Source organism: Anabrus simplex, chromosome 8, assembly GCF_040414725.1.
Source record: "Anabrus simplex isolate iqAnaSimp1 chromosome 8, ASM4041472v1, whole genome shotgun sequence".
NCBI classification, from domain to species: Eukaryota; Metazoa; Arthropoda; class Insecta; order Orthoptera; family Tettigoniidae; genus Anabrus; species Anabrus simplex.
Window position 1 is genome coordinate 147617856 of NC_090272.1, and position 19555 is coordinate 147637410.

The 19555-nt window shown below is 42.5% G+C and overlaps 1 protein-coding gene across 1 annotated transcript in view; it reads left to right on the top strand.

Moving 5' to 3' along the window:
* LOC136878905 (cGMP-dependent protein kinase, isozyme 1) overlaps positions 1-19555 on the top strand; it is a 759217-nt gene that overhangs the window by 172231 nt on the left and 567431 nt on the right. Inside the window, exon 2 of the mRNA XM_067152503.2 lies at positions 15700-15771. The gene's annotated coding sequence lies outside the window, so the exon portion shown is untranslated. The remainder of the gene's footprint in view (positions 1-15699; positions 15772-19555) is intronic.

Genomic DNA, 19555 nt, shown 5'->3' on the forward strand with positions numbered 1-19555 from the left:
CTGGCCTCCGGTTCAGAGGGTCCCGGGTTCGATTCCCGGCCGGGTCGGGGATTTTAACCTTCATTGGTTAATTCCAATGGCCCGGAGGCTGGGTGTTTGTGTTGTCCCCAACATCCCTGCAACTCACACACCACACACAACACTATCATCCACCACAATAACACGCAGTTACCTACACATGGCAGATGCCGCCCACCCTTATCGGAGGGTCTACCTTACAAGGGCTGCACTCGGCTAGAAACAGCCATACGAAATTAAAATTAATTAAAGTTTTAAGAATAAGGTATTTTTTGCTTTAACCTAATACAATTTGTAAAAAATATGGCCATAGAATTGAGGCATACTTTTTTCATCAAAGCGTAATATTAAAATATGCTATGTTGTTAGATTTCCGACCTATTTATTACGTGTTAAAAACATTCGAGTATGTTAGTATGTTGTCTGACGTGCCAAGGAAGTCCTGTTCGCGTGTCATAGGTCAAAAAGAACCAGAGTTGACCGAGAGAGGTCGGATAGGAAAGGTAAAAGCTTGACACAAGAAAGTGGAAGCAGTACCAGACTCAGCTAGGGGAACCGTGGTCACCAACCCACGCTCCTATTTCCCCCTTTTAGTCACCTCTTACAACGGCCAGGAGATACCGTCTACCGCCACCCACACACAGGGGGTTTATGATACCTTCCTCACTCCGTGAATGATAATTCCTTCAAATATTTATTCTCATTTCGATGATTTTGCACCCTTGTGGGTAGGAGCGGTAGAATAAAACCCACGGCAACCCCTAGCTGGCATAAAAGGCGACTAAAAGGGGCCCCAGGTGTTCTGAACTTTGGAGTGTGGGTTGACAACCATCGGAACCTTAGCTGAGTCCTGAAATTGCTTCCACTTGTGCCAGGCTCCTCACTTTCATAGAGATCCATATTTTACTAACATACTTACCAAAAATATGGGTCTTATATATATATTGATCTAATATATTAAATATTAAAATGATAGACAAGGTGAGGAATGAATAGATAGTGAAATATAATTCTCACAGGTTTTCTCCTATACTATCCCACTTCCCATGGTCAACTGTTGTTCTTTTTCGACCCCGACGACATTAGGAATCGAGGCCTAGGGAGTATTTAATTTCCACGCCCTTCGTGGCCCTTGTCTTTCTTTGGCCGATATCTTCATTTCTCGAAGTGTCGGATCCTTTCAATTCTTTTCTCATTAGTATTAGTAGAGGATGGCTGCCCAGTTGTACTTCATTTTAAAACAATAATGACCAACACCAGCACTTCGATGATTTTCACCTTATAAAAACAACAACAGCATTGCGAGTTGGTTCGTTACCATGACGACTGAACGATATTTTCACACCAGCGGTGCTCGCCATTGATGGACTTAGCAATAAGAATCTAAATGAGTGAATGCCTCCATTTATCGTAATTCGTACAGTAAAAATGTGTGAGGCTTAAACAATTATTTTCTGTAATTTTCGTCAGGTACACTTCTTAGATAGAACTAATATTTACGTGAATATTTGGAAGTTCAAGTGAAATGTAATAATCACAAATGTTTAAACTATATATTACCCAACTTGTATAATGTTAAATATTGTTACGCCACTGTATACTAATCAAATATTACATAGCCCAGTACAAAACTCAGCTCTCCCTAAGCTTAAGTACTGAATTTCGAGAAATTCTATTGAGTCCTTTATCCGTAATGCCGTAAATGACAGACAAAATTTAAATGGATCTGCTGTCGATTTTTATATTTTAAAAACCAAGATAAATATGACACTAAAATTTTAACTGTACAGCCAGAATAATATCTTCCGGGCCGAGTGGCTCAGCCGGTTGAAGCGCTGGCTTTCTGACCCCAACTTGGCAGGTTCGATCCCGGCTCAGTCCGGTGGTATTTGAAGGTGCTCAAATACGTCAGCCTCGTGTCGGTAGATTTACAGGCACGCAAAAGAACTCCTGCGGGAATAAATTCCGGCACCTCGGCGTCTCCGAAAACCGTCAAAGTAGTTAGTGGGACGTAAAGCCAACAGTATCATTATTATTAGAATAATATCTCTATTTATAGAGCTAATTTCCATTCAGCCAAGGTGCTTGACGTTCTTAGCCGAGTCTGGTTAACTCCTCTGCACCCACGATCCCTGTAGTGTGTGAGAATAATAATAATAATAATAATAATAATAATAATAATAATAATAATAATAAAATAACAGCATTATTTTAATTTTCTCATGCAATATATTGTTGTAATTGCAGTTGATAATTTTTAATAATTTTCTCTTTCCTCCTGGCATTTTCCGTCAAGTGGATGGATGTGTTCACTGTTGCGTGTTTTTGTTATAGTTTTTAGTGTAAGATGTCGTGAAAATTTGGTGTTTTAAGATGTTCACAAATACCTTGTACCCGAGCAAGAGGAATTAACTACATGCATTTAGAATGCCCGATCAGATCGGTAATCAAACCCAGGGTCCCCTGAGCCGAAGATTAGTACACTGGCTATTCAGCCAAGGAAGTGAATGGTTTTTTTTTTAAATCGAATTTGTTCAACTGTGGACAGCATAAAAAACTCTGATTTCAGTTTTCTTTGCCGCCGGTTTTCGTTTATTTTCGGTACCTTGTTTCTGAATGTGGTTCTGTCGTGGATGTCTTTTTCCATGATGTCCATTTCTTGCAGGTTCTCCTTGGTGATAGTAAATCATATTTCATGTGAGTTGTATTTTTGTATTGCATTTGTTAAAAATGGTTGAATTACCGAGCTCGATAGCTGCAGTCGCTTAAGTGCGGCCAGTATCCAGTAATCGGGAGATAGTGGGTTCGAGCCCCACTGTCGGCAGCCCTGAAGATGGTTTACCCTGGTTTCCCATTTTCACACCAGGCAAATGCCTGGGCTGTACCTTAATTAAGGCCACGGCCGCTTCCTTTCAATTCCTAGGCCTTTCCTATCCCATCGTCGCCGTAAGACATATCTGTGTCGGTGCGACGTAAAGCAAATAGCAAAAGAAAATAAAAATGGTTGAATTTTTAGTGAGCCTATCGTCTCTCATTCTTGAAATGTGTCCTTCGTTTTCGTACGACGGTTGTTATTTTTATTATTACTACTATATTATTTTTTAAATTGTATGTTGTACCTACATTGTGAAAGCAGCAATTATGTTGGAAGAGAGGACCCGGAACCCTACTTTGCCGAAAATAAGGATTTCATCTACCTAGTTCTACGAAAAAAACCAGACGAACTGCATACTGCGGCCTTCTGGCTTTCTGGAAATCCACCTACTTAAGCGAGCGTAAATCGACGTATTTAAACATAATTTGTAAGTCAATATGGAATCATCATGAGGTTTATTGTGTGTAATATTTCAAACATTTGTTTATTTTCAATATTGACTTATATTGACTAATTGACTAATATTGAGATGGTGATTTAAAATTTGGCAGAATTTCATTAGCACCGTTACTACCTAGGTACAATCTCATCTTTAAGAGAGAATAGTAAGCCAAATCTTCTTAAACGCTTCAAAAAGCCTCGGTATGGCTCCTCGATCTCCCAATAGAAGATCAAAAGCCTCCATTGACTCCAGGTGATTATAGCAGTGGTTTTTTATCTTCTTAGAAGAGGCCACATTTACCGGACGCCAATCTGTTCTACAAGACCCCTGCCCACTTTCTGCTAACATACTCACACACCACGCTCACATAGCCATGACTCAGCGAAATAACACCCGTTACATTACAATGGCCCTAGTTATCTATCACTTATTCTAAATACGTGCCAATTTAACCTCTGTAGAATACCGAAGTGAAAAGTGATTTCGACCATTATTTCGTACTACAATACAGTACTATTGTTGAATGATGCAGAAACGCTTAGCGGACCGGGTCGTTTTTACTACCTCCTGGGCTTAAACTCTTAACGACCATGGGGGAGCAGTCTCGGCTTTTAACATCTGTAAAGAAAAATATGTTTGCAAATATTATGCTTAAAAAGCCTGGATACTTTTTTGTTACTCTTATATTTTCAATCGGTGACATTAAATGAGGGCACCCTACTGGGAAATTAATTTTGATTTTGAAAGGTAGGGCAGGCATACATATAATCTAGCAGTGGATATACTTCTCTAACCTAGTACACTGTCACTGTATTGTGCTTGAAGGGAGGCTTGGAGTGGTATATCAACAACATAATCTCCTTCACCATTAACTTCATGCCTCGTGGGCTGTTCCACTTTTTCAGGATGAGAAATTAAAATATTTCTTATTTCGTGTATCTGCAGTTTAATCACCTGACTGACCAAACACTGGAACTGATGACCACGACATTGCTCACCAACCACACGCAAATATTGGCTACCTATATATAAATGAATAGAATACTCTTCTTTCCCTGTCACGGATGACCACCTGGGGAGAGAATATTCATTTATTGTGATCAAAATGTAATCCATGCAGTTAGTTTTAAAACAATATTTAGAAACAGTATTACAACCATTTTTACAACCTTAGCCTTCTGAGGCATTTCCTACACCTTGACCATGTTACATCGCCCAGGATACCTCCTCTTATACACTGATCAGCCGGAACATTATGCCGGGCTGAGTGGCTCAGACGGTTAAGGCGCTGGCCTTCTGACCAGTGCGGTGGCTCAGTGCGGTGGTATTTTAAGGTGCTCAAATACGTCTGCCTCTTGTCGGTAGATTTGCTGGCACGTAAAAGAACTCCTGCGCGACAAAATTCCGGCATCTCGGCGATTCCAAAAACCGTAAAAGTAGTTACTGGGACGTAAAGCAAAAACATTATTATTATTATTATTATTATTATTATTATTATTATTATTATTATTATTATTATTATTATTTATTTAGCGTATGGCTAACACATCACATTATAGATACAATAATAATAAATAATATTTACAATTTGAAGTATTTACAGGTTCAAATTATTTACATATTCAACACACAAGGGTGAGAGCAGAAAAAAGTCTCTTGGGTTTCCCTGGTAGGCAGTGAGAGGACACTGCTCCACAATGTGCCGAACTGTTTGCTTCACAGCACCACAACTGCACGCTGCCGAATTAAGTATTCCCCATTTATGGAGGGAGTCGCCACATCTGCCATGGCCAGTACGAATCCTGTTGATAGTTGTCCAGGTCTTCCGTGGAAGATCAAAACCCTCTGGTTTGTTTTTCAGCCATGGTAGATAGTGATACTCTGATGGAGCACTGGATATCCATACTTGCTTCCAGGCCTGAAGCAGATTAAAGTTAGCGTCTGCTAGGTTTCTGGCTATTCTAACAGGTGGGCGTCTTGATTTTAGCCTGTTAATAAGAACATCATTCATGTCGCCATGAATTGGCAACTGACTGTTGTTAGTTATTTTCTTATAATCTCGTAGGAGAGAATTTTCTCGGCGGAGGTGAGGTGGTGGAATATGGGATAGAACAGGTAGCCAGAAAGTGGGAGTAGATCTAATTGTCCCTGATATCATACGCATAGTGTGATTCAGCTGAGTGTCAATTAATTTCGTGTGACTGCTGTTCAGCCATATTGATGAGCAGTATTCTGCAGCAGAGTATACAAGACCAAGAGCTGAAGACCGTAGGGTAGATGCTAATGATCCCCAGGTGGTTCCACACAGCTTCTGTAAGATGTTGTTTCTTGATCGTAACTTAGCACATAATGACCACCTACTTACTGTCGATATAAACCCGTCCAGGCGATTGTAGTATCACCTGATGAGGAATGACTGCTAGTCAGAAACACGCACGGTGCGTGTAGTATCAGTGAGCGTACTGTCCGTGTGTAGAATGAGTAAGGTGCGGGATCTATCTGAGTTTGACCGAGGGCAGATTGTGATGGCCCGGAGGCTCAGCACGAGGATTTCGAAAACTGCACGACTTGTCGGGTGTTCGAGGAGTGCTGTGGCGACTCTCTTCAACAAGTGACGAAACCAACGTTAAACCACGTCCAAACGTCCGGGGGGGGGTTGGGCGGTCACCCCTCATTACAGATGTCGGACGTCGTGGGCTGGGCAGACTGGTAAAATAGGACAGACGGTGAACTGTGGCGGAACTAATATCAGACTTTAATTCTGGGTAGAGTACAAATGTTTCTGAACACACAGTGCACCGAACACTCCTAAAGGATGAACCTCCGCAGCCGACGACCCATGCATGTGCCAACGTTAACACCGCGACATTGGCAACTACGACTTAAATGGGCACGTGACCATCGTCACTGGGCGTTGGCGCAGTGGCAGAATGTTGCATGCTCTGATGAATACCGCTACCATCTTCGTAATGCCGATAGGAGGGTGCGAATCCGTCGTCTTCCAGGGGAACAACTCCTTGACATCTGTACTGCGGGACGGAGACAAGCTGGTGGCGACTCAGTTGTGCTCTGGGGAACATTCACGTGGGCATCAGTGGGTCCAGTGGAGCTCGCGCAAGGCACCATGACGGCCAATTATCGTACTCTGGTTGCAGACCACGTACACCCCTTCACGACGATCAAGTTTCACAACGGCAGTGGCATTTTTCAGCAAGATAATGCGCCATGGCACAAGGCCAGAAGTGTGATGGAGTGGTTCGAAGAGCACAGTGGTGGGTTGCAATTGATGTGCTGACCCCCCAACTCGCCAGATCTGAAACCGATCAAACACATCTGGGATGTGATTGAACATGGCTTCAGAGCTCATCGCCACCCTCCCCGGAATTTACGGGAACTCGGTGACTTGTGTGTGCAGATGTGTTGTCAGCTCCCTCCAGCGACCTACCAGGGCCTCATTGCTTCAATGCCAAGACGCGTCGCCGGTGTCATCCATGCCAAAGGTGGACATACTGGCTATTAGGTAGGTGGTCATAATGTTTTGGCCGATCGGTGTATATAGTACTCCTTTTACATATGCATGGTCGAATAGAATGAACATAATCCCCCTCCCCTCAGTCACGGATGACTACCAACTGGGGGAAAGAACATCCGCCCACAGCAATCGTCGCAATCACATGTAACTAGTTTTGTTAGTAATGCAAATGAAAAAAAATACCAAACGTATTCCAGTTAAAAACTGGCACAACAGGATGCCTATATATAGGGTGATTTGATTGTTGTGCGTTCCTTATTTGGTGAAGAAACCTCCACCAACCTAACATCACATCGTGCACTAAATTACAAAGGGATTTGAATTGTCGACCTTCACAGGCAGACATTGGTGCACATGGTCAAAGACGTGTGGCTGTATCTACAGCATTTCAGTGACTGCGTGGATTCTTGCAATAAGGTCCTCATTTGATGACACATGAATCTGGTACCTGTATCCTTGTTTCTACCCCAAGGTATAATATCTTTGACCATGTGCACCAATATTTGCACTACCGATGCAGGCTCTGTTACCAAGTTGAAGGTCAACGGTTCGAACTTCTTTTGTAATACAATGCACACTGTGATGCTCTGGTTGCATTCGTAGACGTTTATTTCGCAAATTATGGAACGCACATCCACCGCCATGTCAGGAGTGTTCTCAAACTTTGAAGCCTCACAGCACTCAAATCATGCATTTCTGGACATAAGGTCCCTCTTTAAATATATTAAATTTGCCGTCTCAGATAAATTAAGTGTTGTTGGTGTTGTTTTGAAACTACCTGTAATTTAGCTGTGCAGATGCATATCTTCCCAAGTGCACCGTAACTGCATTGTGCTTCAGAGGAAGTTTACAATTACAATGGTGTCTCAAAAGTACGATCTCCCAACTAACCAAGCAATTGATCTGATAAACTCCAGCTACGAGCAAAGAATGATTGACTACATATATCCGCCAGTCGACATGAAAAGAAAAAAAAGTTAACGAAGATGTGTCGGGATTATGATGGGCACCTTCCACGTCAAAACGTACTAAAACTGCAAGAAATGAAATTAAGATATTTTTAAAAGTACTAAAATTTTAAAATTTTAAAGCTTCAAAAATGAGATTATGTAAATAATATTTTTCTAACAGCGGTCAGAGAAAGTTAAATTCATCGTTGTAATATTGATTTTCGTGACTTCAGAGGCCCATATTTTAGTAATCCTCAGAGATAGAACATTCCATTAGGTTTTGTTTTCACAGATACAATATAGGTTTTGTTATGACATGCAAATCATGCTTATTGCTCACAATAAAAACGAAGTTAACTAGTGTTCTCATCCCGAGATAAATAATAATTTCGTATGGCTATTTCTAGCCGAGTGCAGCCCTTGTAAGGCAGACCCTCCGATGAGGGTGGGCGGCATCTGTCATGTGTAACAGCGTGTTATTGTGGAGGAGGATAGTGTTATGTGTGGTGTGTGAGTTGCAAGGATGTTGGGGACAGCATATACACCCAGCCCCCGGGCCATTGGAATTAACCAATGAAGGTTAAAATCCCCGACCCGGCCGGGAATCGAACCCGGGACCCTCTGAACCGAAGGCCAGTACACTGACCATTCAGCCAACGAGTCGGACTCATCCCGAGATGGTACATCTCTTATCAGACACACCCCCAATGTAGGTGAGCTGCATGTACCATTTCAACCACATACCAGCCGTCATGCCAGTCTTAAATTTCTGGCAGTACCGGGAATCGAACCCGGGCCTCCGAGGATGGCAGATGATAGTGCTAACATATTGTTCACGATGTTATTAACGTAATCATTGAAATGCTAACCTATATATTAAAAGAGTTTACTAAAAACAGATTTGGCAAATCCATCCTCCCGTTCAACTGGACAGATTTACTTCATTTGTGTTTTATACTCCCCGGAATCATGACTAAGATGGTGTCATCTCCCACTCGGAAGGCTAGCGCTCAGCGAGCTGTCTACTGACGAACAAGAGAACCACTTACTATAGACCAGCGATATAGCATTCTTTAAATTCAAACCTTCATTATTGGAGATGTCTTGGTCGTGAACGGACGAGATTTTCTTCTGAAGATGCGAAGCAACGTTCTCTGTGAAACGTTAAGCATTTCACCTTGTTTTCTGACACTGCAGAAGCGCGAAATCTTGTTAACATATCTACAGTTACGCGCCATGAAAACATCTGTCTAATTATTATTAGACGGCATTCGTGTGGAGTGGAGCATTGTGTGGAAGTGAAAAATGGATAAAAACTAGTTCAGAAAGCTTTTAAAATGTAGTTAGAACAGAATGCTGAAGGTGAGATGGATAGACTGGATTACGAATGAAGAGATACTGAATAGAGCTGGTGAGAGAAGAACAATTTGCTGACATATTGACCAGAAGAAGAGATACAATGATACGGCATACCTTGAGATACCCAGGACTTGTTAGTTTTTGAAGGATGTTTAGATGGTAAGAAAAGTAAGGGTAGACCAAGGTATGAATATGAAAAACAGTTTAAGAGTAGATGTGGAGGTTTTCACAGGACATGGTGGCATTGAGAGCTGCGACATACCAGTCTATGGATTGACAACCCAAATACCAACGTTCTTGTTACTAAACATCTAGCGACAAAATTCTGGCCCATTTGAGTTCATTCAAACCTTACCTTAGGCACTTTATTGTGAGCCTCTCAGTTCGGAATTTCGACAGTCATTCCTCACCTCCTTAGATGTGACATTCCCACGCTGTAGAGCTATGCTGATGCGCTGAATCAGGAAAATAGTTGATCAGGTATCGCCTGAAATACAAGCAATACTTCGGCCAACCTCTTTGATAAATCTCAGGCTATCATTGCCCCCAAGTACCACTGGATTCAATGGCTACGTTCAAATTGTGAAATATTTTAGCAATTTAAAACGTACGTGAAATTTTCTTACTAGTCTCATATCTTAGCACGGCTGAGTAACTCAGACAGTTCAGGTGCTGGCCTTCTGACCCCACCTTGGCAGGTTCGATCCTGGCTCAGGCTGGTGGTATTTGAAGGTGCTCAAATAGGTCAGCTTCGTGTCAGTAGATTTACTGGCACGTGAAAGAACTCATGAGGGACAAAATTCCGACACCTCGGCGTCTCCCAAAACTGCAAAAGTAGTTAGTGCGACGTAAAGCTATTATTATTATTATTATTATTATTATTATTATTATTATTATTATTATTATTATTATTATTATTATTATTATTATTATTATATAATTCGCTGGGGCAATCAAGGACCACGTTAAGTCTTCTTGCATTTGACACTGAACTTGGCCTTCTTTAGAGCCCAAATTTCCCTCATTCTTTGTGAGTGGGCCTGCTTACGCTCCTCTGTCCAAGGGGCTCCGTGTCTTCTCTTCGGTTGCTCGTCTCGGTTTAGCCCGTTCGTCAATATTTTCTTGCGGAAGAGATCTCTGTTAAGGGCGTCTTCAGCTGAGATATGTAGCATTTACAGGTCTTCTTTGGTATTTCTAAACCAGGGAATTGTGGTTTTGGGGTTTGAATCAAAAAAGTGAAAGATTTCTTTAGTTAACTTTCTTCCGTCCATTCTTTTCAGATGACCGTAAAATCGTGCCCGTCTTTTTCTGATTGTGTCGGTAATTTTCTATATTTTGCTGTAGACTTCCTTGTTGGATCTCTTTTGATGGATTCCATTTCTGTACTTTGATCCCAAGATTCCTCTCACAATTTTGCGTTCTCTTTTCTCCAGTTCTTCAAGGAGTCCTTTGTTGGCATTTAGAGACAGGGTTTAGGCTGCATATAGAACTACTGGCTTCAGAACTGTTTCATAGTCACGTATCTTGGTGTTTTGGGAAAGGCATTCTTTGTTGTAGATTGTGCTGGATGTTTGGTAGGCTATTTCCAGTTTCCGTATTCGCTCCTGAAGTGCTTCTTTGTCCAGTCCATTTTTCATGATGATCTCACCCAGGTATTTGAATTTGTCTACTCGGGTGATGTCCCCGTATTTTGTATGGAGTTTTGGTGGAGCCTCTTTGATGTTAGTCATTACTTCTGTTTTCTCAAACGATATCTGCAAACCAGTTTGTTCGGCAATTTCCTTTAAAATTTCAACTTGAGCTCTAGCGGTTTCTATGTCGTTTGAGAGAACAGCAATATCATCGGCAAATGCTAAGCAGTCTGTTGCGATCCCCTTGGATTTTGTTCCTATTCTCAATGGACTGTAGTTGGTTTCCTGTAATCTCACCCGCCAGGTTCTGATGATCTTTTCAAGAACACAGTTGAAGAGTATCGGAGATAGGCCATCACCTAGTCGGACTCCTGTTTTGATATCAAAGGAATGCGAGAGACATCCGTGGAACTTCACCTTGGATTTTGTATCGGTCAGGGTGGCTCTAATTAATGCTAGCAGTTTCAAATCAACTCGAAATTCATTTAAGATGTTTAGCAGGACTTCCCGGTCAATGGAGTCGTACGCTTTCTTAAAGTCCACAAAGACAGACACATACTGCTTGGACCTTAGTGTACAATATCTGATGATCGTTTTGAGATTTTGGATCTGTTCAGCTGTTGAGCGACCTTTTCTGAATCCTCCTTGGTATTCACCTATTTGATGTTCGACTTGTGCTTCCAAACGCTCCAGGATGGCAAGTGATAGAATTTTGTAAGTCACGGGTAGCAAAGATATTCCTCTGTAGTTGTTGATGTTCTTCATGCTGCCTTTTTTGTGTAATGGATGGATCCAAGCTATTTTCCAATCTTCGGGTAGGGTCTCCATGTTCCAAATTTCTTCTATTTGCTTTTGCAAGATATCAAGTGAATCCTCTGGGGCATATTTCCATAGTTCTGCTACTACTGAGTCTTCCCCCGGCGCTTTGTTATTTTTGAGACGGGCAATGTGGCGCTTGATTTCATCTCTGTCGGGTGGTCTGGAATCTGGATACCTGAGTAAGGGCTCCTTGGAATCAACGGCGCTTTGCGGTTTAGAGCAATTAAGTAAATTCTTGAAGTAATCTGCCAGAATGCTGCAATTTTCTTCATTTGATTTCGCCAGTGTGCCGTCGTTTCGCTCAAAGCATAGAGATGGTGGTTTATAGCCAGTGAGTTTGCGCTTGAAGGCCCTGTAGTACTCTCTGCTTTCATTCTTCCTAAAGTTTTGTTCTATCTTTTCAATGAGAGATTTTTCGTATTTACGTTTCTCAGTTCTGAACACCCTAGCTGCTTGGGCACGTTGAGTTTTGTAGGTTTTCCAATCATTTTCTGATTTCGTAGAGTAGTACTGTTTCCACGCATTGAGTCTTTCTCGGAGGACTGATTCGCAGGTACCATTCCACCAGGCATGCTTTTTGCTTCTCTTGATTTCTGCAACGTCTTTGGTGGCCTGAACAAGGAGACTTTTGGCGTTGTTAAAGTCACAGTCATTTGGTCTAGCCTTCTCCTGGAACTCCTCGACCCTTTGCCGAAGTTTATCATTGTCGAAGCGTGTGATCTGTTTGGTTGTCTTCCTTGTGTTTGCGGGAATTGGTTTGAATTTGATAAGAGACATATAATGATCTGAGGCCACATTGATGCCTTTCTTTACCTTGACATTCATAATCTCAGGGCTGTTTCTCCTGGAGATTGCAACATGATTAATTTGGAACTCTCCGAGAGCTTGGACGGGAGAACGCCAAGTCATTTGCTTTCTGGGTAGATGGCGAAAGTGAGTCGACATGACCTGCAGGTTGTGATTTTCGCAAATGGACACCAGTCTTTTGCCGTTGGGATTGGTTCTTTTGTGAGCAGGGTAATTTCCTATAACGTTCTTGTACTTCTGTTCACGACCTAGTTGGGCATTGAAGTCACCCAAAAGAAGCTTGACATGGTGTTTGGGGATTTTGTTTAATTTTTCATCCAGTAGGTCCCAGAAATTATCAACTTCGTCTGGATCAGACTTGTTCTTATCGTTTGTAGGAGCATGTGCGTTAACTAGGGCATAGGTTTTGTTCGCGCATTTCATTGTGAGTATAGACAATCTTTCATTCACAGGTTCGAAATTTGAAACCGATTTAAGGATCTAGGTTCTGACAGCAAACGCGGTTCCAAGCATCACAGCTCCATTGAGGATTCCTCTTTGCGCTTTGCTCTTGAAAAATCGGTAGCCTTCGGATTCAAAAATCTCTTCATCTGGGTACCTTGTTTCCTGTAGGGCCATTATGGATATCTGATTTTCGTGACGAGCTTTGGTGAGGGTTTTCAGCTTGCCAGTTTGTGTAAGTGAATTTATGTTGAAAGTTGCTAGAAAGGTATTAGATTTTAGCCTGAGTTTTTGACTCTTCGGGGTACACCGAGACGCTCCTACTCGTCTCTTGCATGACGTCGAGTCTCCCCCAGAATCCGAACGAGACTCGTGCGCCGTGGCATTCACGACGAGGGATTTATCCGAAGATTTACCCCCTGGGGTATGTTTCTTGAAATGTTGTGCCATCATGCTTTTTGACTTGACTTTGCTTTGGAAGGGTACCCATCCTTTTACAACTAGGGTTGTTAGCCCTAGAGATTGCCTCAAGATGTTTTCTGGCTTCTGGCCATTTACCAGTCTTCGTCGTAACCCTGGCAAGGGACCAGTTTTTTTTCACGGTGGTATTTTATTTCCCTACTACCCTCTGACTCTGCTGGCGGCAGAGCCAGCGAGCTTCCCCAATTCCAACGGGACGCGCCCGATGGAGGTAACTGGTAAATTCCCACCATTATTATTATTATTATTATTATTATTATTATTATTATTATTATTATTATTATTATTATTATTATTATTATTATTATTATTCTCACATCCTATACAATGCTTGATGCAATTAACTTCAAGTAAATATAAAATATATGCACAGTAGAAAATTATAAACCGAGAATTGTCAGACCAAACATTTTAATAGGGATTTTCAGAGTATTGCTAGTGTCAGTATTAAATAGAAAAATTCCAATATGAATCGGATTACTAGTATTTTTCTACAGTTACTCTCTTCTACTTCAGACGAATAACGGTTTTATTCCTAAAATAGGGATCATAGGCCCTTCCTTCCCAATACTAACCCTAATTACAAATATACGTACACTAAAACATACCTGTTAGCGGTATTGTGTATCAGACAACATTTCCACGCTATGTGCACGGGACTGTCCACCACGATGTCCCAGGCCTCTCACCTGAAGTAACAGGAACGCGTAACGGAACCATACCGGAACAAAAAATGTAAAGTAGGAATGTACACTGACTTAGCAAATGTCATTGGATGGTCACCTAATAGCGTGTGGGGCCTCCTCTGGCCCTGCGAACTGCAGTGAGACGCCGTGGCAGTCCTCTGGACGCAGCTGACACCAAATCGTTTGCAGAGCGGCCGCCAATGCTGGTCTGTTCGTTGGTTCAGGATACATGGCACGGAACCTGCGTTCCACATCCCAGATATGCTCGATAGGGTTCATATCGGGCCTCCTGAGTAGCGATGGCAGTCGTTGGACCTCCGCTGCATGTTCCTGGAACCATTCCCGGGCGACGTGGGGGCGACGTGGGGGCGATGTGGTGGCGCGTTATCATCTTGAAACACCGCAGAACCGTCTGGGCGCTGGAAGGCCCAAAATGGGTGGACATGGTCTCCGAGCAGATCAACATACCGCGTACCATTCAAAGTCTCTTCCAGAACAACTAGGGGGCCCATTCCATACCAGGAAAATGCACCCCAACCATAACAGAGACACCAGCGCCCTGGGCCACATCTTCGAGGCAGGCGGGATCCATCGTTTCATGTGCCTCCCATCGGCATGGTGCAGTTGAAATCGTGATTCGTCCGACCATATCACGTTACGCCATTGTTCTAGTGTCCATCCCTAGTAAATGAAATGTCGTATGGCTTTTAGTGCCGGGATATCCCAGGAAGGGTTCGGCTCGCCAGGTGCAGGTCTTTCTATTTGACACCCGTAGGTGACCTGCGCGTCGTGATGAGGATGAAATGATGATGAAGACAACACATACACCCAGCCCCCGTGCCATTGGAATTAACCAATTAAGGTTAAAATCCCCGACCCGGCCGGGAATCGAACCCGGGACCCTCTGAACCGAAGGCCAGTACGCTGACTGTTCAGCCAACGAGTCGGACTCCATCCCTAGTGACTGGCGACAAATGCGCGTCGTTGTGTCCGATAACGTTGGGTTAACAATGGCACCCGTGTGCGGCACCGGCTCCCATATCCCATAGAACCCATGCTCCTACGGATTGTCCACTGGGAGACGTGTCTTGCACGGCCTGTGTTGATTTGAGGCATAATTTGTTGCACGGTTTCCCGTCTGTCACTATTGACAATCCGTCTCAAATGTCGCCTGTAACGGTCATCGAGGGTGGCTGGACGGCCGGTCGTTCGTCTGTTGTGGACGGTAACACCCGCATTCAACCATTCACGATACACCCTGGACACGGTTGATCGTGTGAAGCCGAATTCCCGCACCACTTCCGAAATCGCACTTCCCATCCATCATGCACCGAACACCATACCCCGTTCGAACGGTGTCAGCTCACGACGACGTTCCATGTTACACCTGTCACATGCACAGCTACTGCTCACAAGGTCTCCTATACAACTGCATCTGGCACAGTGGGCGTGTGGTGCGCAGACAACACACCTGTGCATCAGTGCTCCGCTATCCCATGACATTTGCTCAGTCAGTGTACTTAGATATTAAATACAATAATATATTAAATAAGTGGCAATGTATTGCTGGTATTGCAGCGATCACGGTACCTTGAATTTGCCTTTGTTGAGTTTAATGCATTATTATTAATTTTAACTAATACTTGTTCTTTCTTTCAGATTCGATGATTTTGATTTCCGGAGTATACGAGTATATGAATTAAATGAAGAACGAACTGACATACAACATACGTGAGTACTCAACCCTATCATTAAAATATAGCGTTAAGTGACAGTATTGTCTCCATTATTTATTATTCATGTCGTGGATGATTTCCCTATATGAACTGTGAGTAATAATATCTTTATAAAAACTCTAGGAATTATGAGGACATATTGATGGATTTCAGTGAAAACTGTAGATGTTGCGTCACCAAGAATGTGGAGCATAAAAGTGTATGGTGGTATGGTGGTGGTGCTTATTATTTAAGAGGAAGCGCAACTCTCATAACTCTAATTACAGAAAAAATAGAAGAAGTGAGACATTTAGGAGAATGAAGGAATCTGCAAAAGGAATTTAAGAGCCGCTAAGGTCGTGAAAACAAAAACAAAATTGCTAGGCCTTGCAAACTTATACCTTCGGGGTCCGAAGACAACAAGAGTTGACCAAGGGCGGTCCGTTCGGAGAGATAAAAGTGAATAGGCTGGCCCCTGGTCACCACGCCTTCAGAAAGAGAACCGCTGCTGGTTCCTGTTTTAGTCAGGCTGGGGATACCGCGGATGTATTCCAACTTCCCCAACGACAGGTGGTGGTGGTGGTAGTGATTATTGTTTTAAGAGGAAGTACAAGTAAGCCACCATCCTCTATTAACTTTAATCAGAGAGAAAATATAAAGGGGTCCGTCAATTCGATAAATGAAGGTATCGGCTAAAGAAAGTTAAGGGCCACGAAGGGCGTGAAAATGAAGTACTCTCTAGGCCTCGAATGATCTAATATTGTCCGGGTCGGAAAAGTAAAAGATTGACTAAGAGATGTTGGGTTGTATAAATGAAATTGTGGAGCCTAGCACAAGTGGAAGCAATACCAGGGCTCAGCTAAGGGTCTGTGGTCACGAACCCACGCTCCCTGAGACCTCTTTTAGTTGCCTCTTACGACAGCCAGGGTATATCGTGAGTGTTATTCTACCGTACCCGTCCACAGGGTGAATGAAGGTGTATACTGCCAGAAATTTGGTGACGGTGCAAACGGCATGTGACAAGAAAAAAAAGAGAGATACCGGAAGGGTTAATAAAATCAAATACTTTTCTAAAAGTAGATAGATATGGGTGCGGCTATGCTAGTTCCGAATCGTTGCGTATCCGGCAAGAAATTACAACATGAGAAATTAGTTTTTAGAGAAAATCAATATGACATAAGTCAGATAAAATGCTCAGATCTTGAGGTTTTTCCTTCTTTGCCAGTGGTAAAGAGTTCAATATACAAGGCTTCTTGATGTGTTATGGACTATGTCTGTGGGTTATTGAACTCCACGACTGACGTCATCCTGTGATAGGGACTAGGAAGCGAGGAGACTGCGTCTGGCCCATCCTTCTGCTACCAACTAGACTGATAACTCTAGAGATAGAACTCGCTCTCAAATTAGGTTTAACTTCGGAGTTTGATACTTCGTCGAGACCTCTGAATGCTGTTCATTGCAAGTCCATCATGAGATGCGACATCACTCGCAGGTGCGTAACGAATGTTATTCGGGTCCGCCTGCCAGATACAAATTAGGGCCCCTCAAATAAAACACAGATCCTATGAATAACTTAATCTCAATTAAAATTACAGCAGGTAGAAATAATGCAATATATTGTCAAGTTTTATGAACGTCCGCCTCGTTGGCTGAATGTACAGCGGACTGGCCTTCGGTTCAGAGGGTTCCGTGTTTGATTCCCGGCGAGGTCGGGGATTTTAAGCAAAGCAAAAGCAAAGCAACGTCATTTCCGTACAGGCCATGAAGGCCCTTGGAGGGGTGGAAGGTAAAGGCTTCCACCAGTCGTAACCTCGGCACGTGATGGGGTGGAGTGGTTAGCTCTACGCCCAGCCACCTTTCCCCCCAGGAATTAACCTGGTACTCAATTTTGGTGTAGGCTGAGTGAACCTCAGGGCCATATGCACCTCCGGAAGTGGAAATCTCGTTTCTTAAATTTTACGACTTCCTGACGGGGATTCGAACCCACGTCCTTCCGGGCGAACCGAGCACGCCTTTACCGCCTCGGCCAGGCATCCCCTCGGGGATTTTAATCGCTTCTGATTAATTCTTCTGGCTCGGAGACTGGGTGTATGTGTTCGTCCCAACACCCTCCCCATCATATTCAGACAACATGCCACACTACCAGCCACCACAGAAACACGCAATAGTGATTTACATCCCTACATATAAGGTCGGCGTCAGAAAGGGCATCTCGTCGCCATAAGACCTATCTGTGTCGGTGCGACGTAAAGCCCCTAGCAAAAAAAAAAAAAAAAAGAAAGGGCATCCGTCCGTAAAACAGAGCCAAATCCACATGTGCGACGCAGTTCGCACCCGTGACCCCACATGTATGGGATAAAGCGATAGGAAAATAATAAGAATAAGAAGAAGAAGAAGGAGAAGGAGAAGGAGAAGAAGAAGAAGATGATGATGATTGTCAAGTTACATGTACAAAGGGATTATTCGTTATTGTAGGATTATTATTATTATTATGTAATGTTTAATAGATTGTATTTGACAGCCTCCGTAGTTTAACGCTAAGCCTCTGAGCTGTCAACCATGAACCACTGAAATGTTCGTATTAAGTTTAATTGGTTTCATTTCTCAGTAACTCTGTAACCGATACCGAAGTCCGGTTATAATAATTTATTTTATTACAACGCAGAAAAATGTAACTTACGAACAAAATTAAATCAAAAACTGATCAAATAAAATTTGAAAAATATCTAACCACACAACTGATAAGCCCATTACTAACTTCACGCAAAGAGAGCTCGTTTGAAACTGAGTTGACTGATTGTTACTACATCAACTTCTAATTGGTTGTCTAACTATTGTCGAATAAATGTATGACAAGAATTAAATGTTCTGCAAGAGTTGTACATAATACGACCTCAAGTGCACTACACAGCAAAAGAGTATAATTTTGCAATTAAAATATGATACTTTGGTATCAATTTTCATTACTGTAATTATTTTAAAATAATTTGGTACGGTCGGTGTTGCGAGAGAAGACAAGGACAAGCATTTGTTTATAGCTGTGCTGTTTTACACTCAAGACAATAAAGTACTGCTATAGCTCATTCCATGTTCCATATTGCTCTTATGGACCTACAAGGAGTGAACACACCCCCTCTGAGACACCCGTAATTCCCCGTGATTAAAGAATATTATAATGTACTTTATATTGCATTATGAAAGAAAGGAAATGGATGAGGCATGTTTTTTCCCGTGAGTTATTTTAATAACTACTTAACATTGTCTATTTAATAAATACATTCGCAGGGAGGAAGCACAATGGTGGTAACAGCCATCGCTTTGTTGCCTTCCTTCATTTTCTTTCTGAGTTGCTCTGGCACGATACATGTTTCGCGCAATCCATTGTGCTGTGAATCGCCGGCAACTTATCACTGTTGAAGTGAAGTCATCTATTTATTTACTTATTTGTGTGTGTGCTCTGATATTCACGTACTGTACAGCAGATGATAGTGAAGATTTTGATTCTGTGGTGGGCACAACGATACATCACGGCATCACTAGTACTGATACAGAAATTCGCTGTGATGCTTATCTGTGCTTGCTTTTGTTATTTAACTTTTGTTTATTAAGCGCATTTTATTTTTGCTACATTTTTACCGAGCATATAAAAATTATCTTTTGCCTATTTTCTTCCACTTTGCCTTGAACTTCAATGCTGTGGTTTGTATGTGCAGTAGTTTAGCCAAGTTGCTGTAAAAACCTAAATACGCCCTCCACCCCCCCCCCCCCCGCCAACAAACCCAGTAACCTAGATTTAAAAA